The sequence below is a fragment of the Mytilus edulis genome, chromosome 10, assembly GCF_963676685.1.
Source record: "Mytilus edulis chromosome 10, xbMytEdul2.2, whole genome shotgun sequence".
NCBI classification, from domain to species: domain Eukaryota; kingdom Metazoa; phylum Mollusca; class Bivalvia; order Mytilida; family Mytilidae; genus Mytilus; species Mytilus edulis.
The window spans coordinates 42686798-42699774 of NC_092353.1; the positions used below are offsets into that span (position 1 = coordinate 42686798).

Sequence of the window (12977 nt, forward strand, 5' to 3'; positions counted from 1 at the left end):
GTTGACTTAAAGACCTGGGAGAAAGTTTACTAGAACTATTTTGGAGAAAGTTTAATTCTAACAAAAAAGTCAAGATAGGAGATTTTGCTGAAATTTGACAAAATCTGCTGGATTTCAAACAAATTTTGGACCAGGAAACATAGAGCGCAGGCGTCGACAAACCAAATATTAAGATAAGACGTGAACTGCATGATTAGTATGGCTTTTGCAAAGAAATTACAAAATTTGTCATTCTTGTTTTACAGACCAGTCATTCTTGTGTAACCGGTTCCTTGATCAATTGCTATCATTTACATTTATAAATCTTTCTATGCATAAAAAAACAAAGATAGTATGGATTTTATTGTCACAGAAAAAATGTGTGCAGATTTAATATTGCAGTTCTTTGCACCTACTCAGACATGCTGTAATAGAAATAAATAGACATATTGGGTTTCTGTTTTGAGACTACGATCTGAGTTGTATGGCTAATGATGCTTAACATTTGATCAAAATATTACATGCATATTCAGGAGGAAATATTTAATAACTATGGTGTTCTTTTGGTTTGGCTTTGTTCCAAGCTTTCACTCTTGAGTTGAATTTCTCAAAACCTACAAGACTTCAGATTAGTAGTCATATTGACTAATTTAACAAAATAGAAAAAACTTCAATGAAATTTACCCAATCGTTAACTTTTGAGTTCCCTATGAATGAAGTCTATGAAATGGTTATTTGTTTTGTTATGGATGCTGAGGCAGACTCTATGTCTAATTGCAACCAAACATAGGAGAGGAAGATTTTTATTTATTTTGTTGTCACAATCTTTTTGGTTAAGAGCATATTTGCTAAAAAATAAATTAAACTGTGTGCAGGAAAGAATTTTCAAGATGCTTGCTTTGATATATGGTCACATACATTATGAGAGGATGTAATGTTTTGGATTTGAGGTCACTTGTATGATCAATGTTAAAGTGACTAACAATAAATTTGGATATGTGCAAGAAATTGGCTTCTAGATGCTATTATGTCAATGTTTTTTGTTCAATAGTGAAATTGTTGAAAAATGGTAATATTTTAAGAAAGGAAGATCACTACAAGCTTGTTGTAATCACTTCTTAGTTCTGAAGCCAAAAATCATTGTTACCAAAAACAGACTGAAATCAGCACAGGATAGGATTTCTGATGTATGAATCTATAACCTTACATTGGATTGAAACCAAAAGTGCATGTATGGTCACATATAATGAGAGGAAGATCCCAAAAGATTTTAAGATCCATACTTCAAGGTAATAGGGTTTTCACATGGAATATTGGTACCCAAATTTAATTTATGGTAAAAACTAATGAGATGGAAATTTATTCCTTGATTTAAGCTCTAGATAATTAATATCAAGATAACTGTGTCTTATTCTAGTGATAATATTGTTATTCTCCTCACTGAGATCAGCTTTACTTATTTTTTCCAGACAATACTGGGAATACATCAATGTTAGTAGGTACCAATTTTGGGGATTTGTAAAAATTTGTGGTTTTATAGAAATTCTGTAATTTTGATAATTTAAATTTTGGGTTCAACTTGACCCACAACAATGCACAATTTAACATGGAATCCTACGTCAATAATGAAAATTGATGAATCCTTAGAATCACTCTGAAATCATACTTATTACTAGAAAATATTCACCGAGCTCTGATAACTCTTCGGTAATCAGCACTCTCAATTTTTTCGCTTATTTTTTGTGACAAAACTGCTATTGGGCAACATGATAACCATCTCCTTTTAATTGATCTGTTCAAGAAGTAGTATATTAAAGAATTATAATGTTGGTTGTTGCCATCAGACTAACATGGTCCAAAAATTTATGGATTTTATTAAAACATTATGATTTACCTGTTTGGTACTGGTAGCAAGAATTAAAATACAACCCAAAAAGGTGATAAAATTTACTGTGTTCACTGTTTAGATTTGGAAACTTTGATTTCATTGTATTTTTGAACTACTGAAGGAAATTATCCAGAATGAGCAATTTGATTTAGTAAAAAAATTTTACTCAAATTATATATATAAATTCTTATAAAACAAAATTCACAAAGAGACCTGGATATTAATGAAGGATGTGTCCGCTGTTATTGATAATGAGAATTTTTTCATGAGCTGATATTAAATTCTGTGTCAAAATAATCGTAAGTGAAAACATAAACATTTGGAAACATAAAAAAAAGTGTTTGCACCAACGAGAAGGTATTTAGTGTTTTCTTCATAATGATCAGATAATCTTACAGATAATTATTTGAAAATAAAGGCATGCATTAGTATAACCTTCTAGATGATATTTATGCTTTTAATTTTGTGGATAGCCCACATCATATTTTATAGATTTCAGTGGTAAAAGACCCAGGTGCTGGTAAAAGCCATTTTATTTGAACATTTCATTGAGAAATGGAAGTGTATATAGAAGAAAGTTTTGTATTAAGCCATTTTTTGATGTTTTATTGGAGATTAGGCATTGTTAAATTCACTACATCTATATATTACTGAAGTCCGTCATTCTTATGCCCTAGGTTTTTTTTGGGTAGGGGATTTACTATATATATTGAGTAGAAGGGTTGTGCTGCTAGATCTTATGTTGTCACCGAAATTCACCAATTTCACCAGAACTTTCCAGCTGGGGGTGTGATTTTTGTCCCAGCCTGATATTAAGCCATCCTGGCTGCTTTTTATTTCAGCAAGCTATAAAGGAAAAAAAATTATGATTTTAAGTTTTGGATTTATGGGGCTTTATTCATAAAAAAGGGGGGATTTTCATCACTTCGGACAATAACTCAAAAAGGCTTTCACCAATGTCCATGAAACTTTGGTGAATTGTTTATATCTATTGATGAAAGCTCCCTTTCAATTTTTATAAATTTCAGATTTTAAGTTTTGGATTTATGGGGCTTTATTCATATAAAAAGGGGGATTTTCAACACTTCGGACAATAACTCAAAAAGGCTTTCACCAATGTCCATGAAACTTTGGTGAATTGTTTATATCTATTGATGTAAGCTCCCTTTCAATTTTTATAAATTTCAGATTTTAAGTTTTGGATTTATGGGGCTTTATTCATATAAAAAGGGGGATTTTCAACACTTCGGACAATAACTCAAAAAGGCTTTCACCAATGTCCATGAAACTTTGGTGACTTGTTTATATCTATTGATGTAAGCTCCCTTTCAATTTTTATAAATTTCAGATTTTAAGTTTTGGATTTATGGGGCTTTATTCATAAAAAAAAGGGGGATTTTCAACACTTCGGACAATAACTCAAAAAGGCTTTCACCAATGTCCATGGAACTTTGGTGAATTGTTTATATCTATTGATGTAAGCTCCCTTTCAATTTTTATAAATTTCAGATTTTACATTTCCGTGTTATGAATTTTTATGCTTAAAAAAGGGGGGATTTTCCAATTTTGGGACAATAACTAACACTTTCACAAAATTTTATGCAACTTTGATAAATTGTTTATATCTATTGACATAAGCTCCCTTTCCATTTTTATAAATTTTAGATTTTACGTTTTTTAAGTAATGAATTTTTATACTTAAAAAAGGGGGATTTTATGAAACTTTGGTGAATATATTAATGTAACATCCCTTTTGATTTGTATATATATTTCTAGTTGATCATATAAATTCATTTAAAGCATAAAAGACAAGTTAAAAGAACAACGGGCGTATCATGTGCTAAAGCGCAGCCCTTTATTTCATATTTCATACATTGAAAAAATACTGATCACTGAATTCTTGTTGAATCAAATTTGCTCATTTGAAATTATCATGGAGATACCTTATATTTATGTAGAGCATGAAGCTAAAAGGAGTAAAATAATCTGTCCTAAATTTAAAAGGGGAGTTAATTTAACTCTCTTTATTGCAATACCTAGTAATATTTTTGCAAAAGGGAGGTTTATCTAAAAGACTTTAAGAGAATTGCTTCAGTATAAAAACAAACAGGAGTTTTCCAGGCCTCTAAGTAGTTGGACTGAAGTAAAAATGATTCTTTGGATTAACGTTGAACAACCGTTAATTTTGAGAAAGGACATATGTCGTAAGTATTTATGTAGTGACATTTATTTAGTGTAATAATGTGAATCTTGTTCATCCTTTGACTACCAAAATTTTGTAGAAAAAACGAGTTCTAATGTAAAAGCTTCTATTTAGTATAGGATCATATTAGCAAGCTGTATTTACCATTGATGTTGGATAAAGAATCGGAGAATTTATATCAGTCTTAAGTCATAAGGAAGTACACCACTAATTCAAGGCCCCATTGCTATGTTAAATTCCTCCATTTCAAGCAGGCACACCGCTTTGTTTTAAGTTCAAATAAAGTGACAATCATTACATGTCAAAGCAACACTTTATGGTGTCTTCTACTGACAGAATCAGCATACCTTCAATGGCATACTGTGGATTCATTTATTTTCATGGATTGCTGAACACTTGCATATTCGTGGATACTTGATTTCATGGTTTTGCCAATATTTGTATACAATGCCTATTGAAAATATGTTGTTCGTTGAACATTTGATTTCGTGGTTCACCTGTACCCACGAAACCCACAAAAGTTGCTATCCAACGAATAATAATGAATCCACAGTATAAGAAAGAACTGGTCCCCAGAACTTTGGATGTACCAAAACAGGTACTTCAGATCAGACAAACACACAAAATGTACCCTCTTTTTAAAATTTGATGCAGTTATTTTAATATTCAAAATTAAAAGCCAAAAAGTGTTCTACAATGATCACCAGTCCTTCAGCTTTCATTTGATACCAAAAATACATAAATATTCTACATATTTTGAAAGTTACACTCATGCATAGGAACTATTTTGTGTTAAATATGTACTACTTTCTGGTATGTGCTTTCTGGCCAGGCCTGAATTAGTGGTGTTACACCATAAGCATAATATAAAAGGTGGATGGTATAATGGTTTTGTGTCCTAAATATAAGATAATGAATAGGCAATAAAGAGAGACTTTGATTTGAAAATAATGAGGTTGATAGGCTAAATATATATGTGACCGTCATGACACTTTTCCAGGCTTATGGAAGTAGACATCCTAATCAATGTTAAGTCGACTAACTTAATCTGAGATCCTGTTATTAAATGTCCGATTTTTAATTTTAGAATTTGGATTTAGTACCTATTAATGATTTAGGTTAAATGAAAAATGTAAAACTTCTCTTTTGTACAGGGACTTATATCTGTATGTTTAGTTGTGGCAAAAAGGGAAAGTGGGGGGGGGGGGGGGGGGTTTACAGATCTAAAGAGGGAAAGAAAAAGTAATTTTATTATTGATATGATATGACATCGATGTGTGGTATTAAAATCAGAATAACTAATAATTACCAATTGAAAATTATCTGAAATTAGAAAACATTTTAAATGAGAAGTAAAGATCTGCAATGCGTATATAAAAATATTGTTAATTAATGAAACACGCATCTAAACGTATCCTGGAATTGCCTTTGATTCCCCATGCTGTTGACTGTGGTAGTAACCTAACAAAAATACTGAAGAAAATATATATAAGTATGTGTGTGTGCAATCACCTGCTTGCAAAATTTTACTTCTAAATGCATATGTACAATTAATAATTTCTTTTGAGACTTTTTTATTGCAGAGAACAGTGACCCCTTTGTAACAGCTTAGCAGAATAAGTAAGAGCGACAGCAATAACTATATATATGTGCAGCAGTTTGCACACCTTTTTCTTCTGTATACATGTAATTTGTAATACTTGATATTGATGAAATAATTTTGGGATGAACTTGAAATATATTCTACTGTTGTTTATCATACTATTCAGAGATGATTAAAGACAAATTTTAATGCCTGTTTTATGAAGAGTCTGCAAGTTGACTTGTCATTCATAATTCAGATTATTTAAAAGATGAATTTAAAAAAAAATCCAATTGAGAAATTTGAAGTTTAAATCGTTTGATAATGAATCTTGCACATTGTTTAAAAGTAGTGGAATTTTTATAGGATAGAAGATTTGTCTTCATTTATTGTGGCATTCTTATTATGAGGTTCATATAATAGACAAAATAACTGCTGATTGAATAATTTGCATGCTGCTTGCAAAAGCAACATTGTAAAGACCGACATTTTTGGAGCTCTTAGATATACATTAATGGCCAACAGTTGAAAATTTTTCCGATCAGACTGTGCAAGGGCTTTATAGCCAGTCAAGGTCGTTAAAAACTTCCATTTGTTGTTGAAAATACTTCATATGAGTTAGAATGTATTATTCATTAGGTAGTGTTAGAGCGAAATATCTTAACACTCAAATGACAGTTGACTCTGGCTACTCTTTAAGCAAACTTGTTTGATAATTATTGCATTAACCATTTTTCTCCCAATATACAGAAATTTTACTGATTTGATCATGTTAATTAAATTATTACCGGCAGTTTACAGTTACAAATATATATTGTAATATTCAACCTTTCGGAAAAAGGTCTGTTCAATATATTAAAAAGCTTCCATAGTGTCGCTGTTTGCATAATTAAGGAGACAAATTACCATTCAACTTACTGATCATACATTTTTCGTATTGACTACATACAAAATGACTACTAACAAACATTGATGTGTAGTGTAGAAATCTGCAGAAAACAAGTGTTCTCCTTTCTGTATCTTCCTCCTGAGGTAAGGAGTATGATAGTAACTTTAAATCCTTATTGAATGTAATTTGGTCATAATTATAAAGCACTGAAATTTAAAATGGAAATCATTTCTTAATTCCTTGTTTTCAAAATTCCAATAGGGAACATACTTTATATTATTATCATCGAAACATCTCAAAAATTGGTTTATTGTTACAATACATTTATTTATTGTTATATGAATTGAAATACAATGTTCCATGATTAACATATACATCCTGTACAGGGGAACACTTCAACATTTATTTATAGTTTTGGAAAGAGGTAGTCGTGGGGATGTCATGATTAGAAGTTTTTTGAGTTAATTGACCGAAAAGTGATGCAATCTCATGGTCTCCAATATATTTCCCTATGCTAGAAGATATGTTATCCTCAATAAAGGTTTTCAAATAAGATTTTTAACCAGTTTCCAGAGGAAAAAGCAGTTATTGATTTAGGGATGTATGATGGGCGGGTGTTATTGATGACAAAATGGAGGTCAAGTTCAATATATACGATTTTCACGGTCACCGATATGCTGTCACAGTTCCCGGGATGTTGTTCTTCGAAGATTGAAAAATTGTCTATACAATTGTGTCTGGGCTTTAACTCGCAACTGTTCCACCAAAGCTTTTCAAATGTTGATATCTTGTCACTGATGACAAATTAGGTCAAGCTCAAAATTGAATATTTTCACTTTTACCATGGACCTTTTGATATTGAAAAATGCCAGGACACAAATAAATGTTAAAAAAATATTGGATGCACTACATGTCAGAGACTCAGATGGCATCTCATTGTCCACAAGTCATCAATAAACTGAATCAGTTACACTCTTAGGGTTAACAGTAACATAAACTTGGAAATGGGGCATTCATCAAAAATATAGCTCATATCATAATGGAAGACTTGATGGTTGTAATTTTGTTCAAGGGAATTTGCGTGAGAGATTGCTTACTGTTTGGAGATATATTCTTACTGCAGTTGGGATTAATACAGTCTGTATTCATGATAATTACTTAAAATTTTCTTTTAGAACAGGTACTCATTAATGAATTTTTTTGAATATAGAGCTTTTGACTTTAAAAGTTCAATTTTAGTAAATGTTGAAGAAAGGCTGCTGTCTGTTCTTACTCAATACTTTTAGGTAAGTTTATATCTGTTGTAAATAAAAATTGCATGATATAATGATATGTGATGTTGGTATATACTATTTTTAAAAACTTATCATATTTCTGATGTTGAAAGGGTGGCAGGGAATTGCGTCCTTGCTTTGTATCTATTGCTTTCTCTTTTGACTTTTAGCAAATATCGTGAACATAATTCGGAAAATTTGTAAAACTGATGGAAGCTCTGATAAAATATGGATTGTAGATATGCTATTCACATAAAACAAATATCGACCGTACATGAAGGGTTTTCTTTGGTTTGGTGATGGTAGTCCTTATTTGCTTATTAAATGATATCATTAAAAAAATTGCCATGTGAATTAATCACAAACGGGATTGCATCAAGGCTGTGCCTTAAGATTAAGATCCATTACTGAAGGTTGGATTTCGTTTGACGCTCGTAGGAGGATGGCATATTGAAACTGATATTGAGGTGTCCACCTTTTCTGCATCTATTCCAAAGAAATTGACTGAATTAGAAACAAGTTCTTTGGGTCATATTCACAGATATTTTTAACATACCACAAATGTCAATTGCTGACTTTAGTTATAATTATAAGAGTTACTACTTGCATGACATTGGATTTAAAATTAACATACCATAAAAAACATCAACTTTTACATAATATGAAGAAAATATTATGATGTATTGTGTATGGGTAAGAAAAAGCTAGCTACTTAACAAAGAAAAGGAAATACATTTTCCATTGCAACAATCTAAACAAATTTTGTTATTTGCAAAGTATTGCCTATTTGTTATAAAAGCATATATATTTTTTTAATAGGAATTAGAAAGAGCATATACCCAAATCCATTGAAATGGTTAATACGGTATATATCCAGTTCAAGGGCCATTAGCTGTCCTTTTTATATTCATCTCTCATTTAACTCTCCAATTTGATTTATTACATACCATAAACATATGCAAATTACAAATAATCCAAATGAAACAATAGCTAACTTTCAAGTTCGATGCATTTCCGTTAAAAACTCTGGTTTTAGTGAACGTCATTCCTGAGTTTAGGGGTATCATCATTTCCGTTCCAATGTTGAGCAATCGGTTGGAAAACTATGATGATATATTGCACAAATGATTTGGCAAATTGAATTCTCTTAATTGACAATCAGTACTGCTGTATTTGAGGAATTTTGATTAAGTACCTACAGAACAAACATTATCTCTAGTTTATCCTACACGAACGACAATCACTAAGACGCATGATGAACGTGAATAGTGCAGGGATACATGCAATCCCCCCTTTCTGGTAAATGACATCATATAGGCACGCATAATTGACGAGTTTTGTCCCGTGACGGATGAACTCGAAAGTGGTCTATAAACAATGCATGTACTTAATATGATAATGTATCAGCATTTTGTGTATATTTTAAACTAGACACCATCCGATTAACCACAAAGATGGTATATGAAGAATGCTGATAGATTTTTCTTGGTCTGTTTGACTGTCATGGATTAAAAAAAGATTCATAAACTACCTTTTTGCCTGTACAAGAATGATTTTTTTGGGGTAGAATTGGTCATACAAATTTTTCTCCTTATTGTCTCCTTTGTTTCACTTTCAATAGTGTCCTTTATTTTTAACTTTAAACATACTTAGCACATGGGTAACCCATTTCAATCTTAGGGTTAAATTGAAGGTCACTTAAATGTACATGAATGTTGACTCAAATGACGTTGAAATATTGGGCTTATTGGACAAAACTGAATCTAAGTCAACTCTAATGCCTCTTTGATGAGATACTTTTTATGAAGAAAAGGAATTATACATAGATTGATATAAGCAAACTTGTTTATAGAAAAATCTGCAATGTTTTTAAAATGACACCATAAAACTACATTGAACAGATGAGAGGGTGTAGCAAGAAAAGTATTCACTACACATGAAAGCGATGTACATGTCAAATTAAGTGACAAATTTGTATAACCAAAAGTGACAGTAATTTAAAATTCATAGATAAAAATTAATTTTCAATGGAAGATGAAATAAAATCTGGAAGAGAGAAATAAAAACAGAATAATTCTTATCAAGCCTGCTGACGGCAACACATTTATAAGTTGTTTATTTTTCAATTATAAAGTTCAGTGTGTGCCTTAGATTTTTTACCAAGCAATCATGGAATTTTAACCTTTTTTTTTTTATCATGAGCACTGTATGACTATCCACGGCCATTTTTTCCATATATTACTGATAAATGTATATTTTTTTTTGGATCAGCCTTTTTTTTTATTAGAAAGCTTTGGGACTTTAATATTTTTCTTGACTTGTGAAGATGATGTTTCCTTATGGAGTCAATAGCTATAAAAGTGATTCAGATTCCATGGTCAATAGCTATAAAAGTGATTCAGATTCCATGGTCAATAGCTATAAAAGTGATTCAGATTCCATAGAACCTCTAGTATTTGGTACACTGTATGTACCTTAGTTTCTATGAATATATGACAACCCTCTCTAGGTCAACATCTTTAATAAGACTTTGGAATTTATACTCCAACATATACACTTTGACATATTATCTCTTTATTAACAGTTTTATTAAAATATTTATTTACAAAGAGGTCCAATATGAGTGAATCAAGGTTTCATTTAAATAACACCTTAGCAGGGTTCATGCTTGCTGGATTGTTGTTGACTTTATAGTGAAAAAATAAATTAAACCTGAGATAATGAGGAGTCATATATTTTCCATTTTAAGAAGGAAATTTCTCTTTTGTAGATCTATCGATTTGGATCAGCTAGTCTTAAATTTTAAACATGAATACATAGACACAAATTCACAGTCTTGCAAATAGATTCTAGAAGTTATGAAATGAGGTTGATTAGTAAAGACAAAACATGACTTTTTTGATGATTTTGTTTAAAGCATTTGCCACTGTTATATTTTGGGCATTTATTGATATTTTAGACATTTATTTTATAGGTCAGAAGCACTGGATGATATAAGTTGATGTCACCTTGACTAGATTATGCTCCAATTGATGGAATTTGTTTAAGTATCTGACCCTGAAGTTAATCTGGACAGATTGAAGGTAATTTCATATTGATAATAAAAAAATGGTTTGTTTAATTTGGAAATAATATTATTTGAAATAAGAAGATGTGGTATGATTGCAAATGAGAAAGTTATTGATCAGAGACCAAATGACTTGCATGTATTAAAACAACTATAGATCACAGTATGGCATTGAACAAAGAGCAAAACCCATACCTGATAGTAAGCTATAAAAAGACATGACATGACCAGATATATGTTAATGTATAAAGAAAACCAGCAGCATGGTATATGATAAAAACCTAAAAACTAAAAACAAATATGATGCACCCTAAACAGTTACAACAACTGAAAATGTAAGTTCTGGGGTAGAGTTATATTTTTTCCAATCACTAGGACATTTTTCTAAAATGGAAATCAAGGTCAAGATTGTTGATACCGGGTGTCTTTTTGATAATTTTATTAATCAGAGTTTTGTAGTTGAAATTCATTAAGGATTTAGGGATGTATGGCAGACTGGTGGGTGGGCAGTCAGCTGCCAAACAGTCTCCCCAATAACATAACCACCAGTTACCATGGTTACTGTATCTATATAAATAGGGTGCAAACATTAATCCACCATTCTCCCTATGATGAAGGTCCCTTTTGGACCGAAATCGGTCAGGCTAGGAAACATCACCAGGCACTGTTTATTTTGTGTATTGGCATATGTACTCATATGTTGTCTGCTCTATGGTCAAGTTGTTGTTGCTTTGACACATTCCCCATTTTCTTTCTCAATTTTACTATGTTTTTTACCAAAAGAATATTACTGATCAACTTTTTGTACAGCAAAGTTTTTAAAAGAATTTATTTGATAATTATCATTATGTACTTATTTCAGGTTCTGAATTTGTGTTCAGCTTAATAAGCGGGTGGATAAAAAAAAGATAAAAGATGCTTTTTAACGGCATTGTTCAAGAAAAGTAAACCATTATTTGAAGAGGTAAGTTATCTGCTCTGTTGTAAGGTTGTCTCTTTGACACATTTTCATTCTCAATTTTCTAAGATTCATTCAATGTTCCATTTAAATTAAAAAATAATCTACAAAGAAGACTTTATGTCATTTTATTAGATCAATTTCACTGTGTTGGAAAGCATTTACTATTTAACCAGTTTTGTAGTAGGTTGTTAAGTTATAAATATTGTAAACGTATCAAGAAGAAATTCAAATTTTGTGGTGTTTAAGCAAAATTATGCAAGGCTGTGCCAGAACATATCTAACTTGACCAAGAAAACATTTGCATATAGATTTCTGAGAATGGTTTGGTTTAGTACATATTTTGTAAGAAAGAGCAGTGGATCTAAAATTGCCTATGAAATGAGGAGAATTGCGAATTAAATAAGTGTCCACTTGTAACCAAATGACATGGATGTAAGCAACTCTAGGTCATTATACGGTCTTCTACAATGAGATCCTCAGAAAAAAACGTACTGAATAGTAAGCTTTAAAAGGCCCCTGCATGATAAAATAAAAAAACCAATGCAAACTAATAAATCAACAGCCTGATTAATAACAACTACCACTGAAAACTTAAGTTTCCAGAGGAAAAAGATCATGTAATTATTTATGTCACTACACTATTTAGATAACAAAAATTCTGGATTTTAGTCCTACCAGAATAAAGTAACCAAAACATAGGGCTTTATATAGTTTTTTATATGAAAAACATACTAATATTTTACACTTTTTTTAAATAACATTCATCGCATCATCCTTTTTTCTTGCAGAAAACATACACTGGATGGCGATGGGTGTTTTATAAATCATGGAGAATGGAAGATGCTTGGCATGTTATAATGACAGTTGTGACTATTTTGAGAAAGAAACAAATTAAATGATCAGAAAATAAATTATAAACTAGAATTCTAGAAGTTTTTACAAGCAATCAGAACAGAGAACATCAATTTTGGCTCACCTGGCGAGCTTTCTCATCACTTGGCATCCGTCATCTTCCCTCGTCGTCGTTAACTTTTATAAAAAATCTTCTGCTCTGAAACTACTTGTATAATTTAACCAAACTTGCCCACAATCATCATTGGGCATCTAGTTTAAAAGATTTTGATGACTCCAGCT

The 12977-nt window shown here is 31.1% G+C and overlaps 1 protein-coding gene across 4 annotated transcripts in view; it reads left to right on the forward strand.

Moving 5' to 3' along the window:
* Positions 1-12767, forward strand: part of LOC139491214 (non-POU domain-containing octamer-binding protein-like) — a 33713-nt gene extending 20946 nt beyond the window's left edge. For all 4 annotated transcript variants that reach the window (XR_011656490.1, XR_011656492.1, XR_011656491.1 and 1 more), the window contains 3 exons: positions 10790-10898; positions 11745-11846; positions 12632-12767. The gene's annotated coding sequence lies outside the window, so the exon portion shown is untranslated. The remainder of the gene's footprint in view (positions 1-10789; positions 10899-11744; positions 11847-12631) is intronic.
* The last annotated feature ends 210 nt before the right edge of the window (positions 12768-12977 follow it).